The sequence below is a fragment of the Acyrthosiphon pisum genome, chromosome A1 (genome assembly GCF_005508785.2).
Source record: "Acyrthosiphon pisum isolate AL4f chromosome A1, pea_aphid_22Mar2018_4r6ur, whole genome shotgun sequence".
Lineage (NCBI taxonomy): Eukaryota > Metazoa > Arthropoda > Insecta > Hemiptera > Aphididae > Acyrthosiphon > Acyrthosiphon pisum.
In genome coordinates this window covers 118,429,416-118,430,389 of record NC_042494.1, presented here as the reverse complement: position 1 = coordinate 118,430,389, position 974 = coordinate 118,429,416, and positions in this window count along the sequence as shown.

The window sequence follows — 974 nt, the reverse complement described above, 5'->3', positions numbered from 1 at the left end:
ATACGCTCGTTTGATCTCGAACTCTTCGATTGCGTATGGTAGTTGTCCCCGTGCACCATAACTACCATTAACCTACATATAATAACGCGTGAAATTAGAATATTATATAGTGTTGTAATATTTTACTACACTGTTATACAACATCTGGTACAGTTTTGAATCTGTCCGTCTATTTAGTGTGTTGGCGGCTACTCATAAAAATTGGTCGAACACCCGCCAACTAGATGTAGTGCTGTCATAATATTATTATATCTTTATTAGTTTAAGAAAGAAAAAAAAATTGTTTGTGTATGGTTGTTATTAATTTATTTAGTGTAGGTATGTGTTATTGTTTATTTACTACTATACGTAATTTTATTTTTATTTATTTCCTTATATATATATTTTTTTTTTTTTTTGTTTAAAGCACCGAGAGAGAGAGAGAGAGAGAGAGAGAGAGATTTCTGTTTATTCATTTTTTTTTTCCCGTATCATCCTTGATATGTTTGTTATTTTAATCGTTCCGTCCGCGCAATATACTATTGCTGTGTTCAAAAAAGTACTCCCATCTTGTCCTAATCTCTCTTCCTGCATACCTCTGGTGACGCTCGTCGTCGCTGATCTCCTGGAACAGCTGGAAGCCTATACTTCTTAGTGTTCTTAAATGCTCCGATGATTCACGACCTGTGAGGTCCGGTGGCGAATCATTCCTCATTAAATCCCTGGTTAAACCCGTTGTTGTAGCCGTTATTGTTTCGAGAAAAATTACCTCTCCCTTGATTGAAGTTTTGTCTATAATTTTGAGGTCTGTTGTTTGGTCCTGAGTCCGGTCTTTCGATTTTTTCCTGCAATTTTTCTACCTGCAAGTTTGCGTAATGTTCAAGTTCTTCGTCCCTAGCCATAATCATAGCTTGTTCCAGCGATTCTGGACTCCGAGCTTTTAATGCGAGTTTTATGTGATTCGGCAACCCGTTAATAAAAATATTAATGCCTGG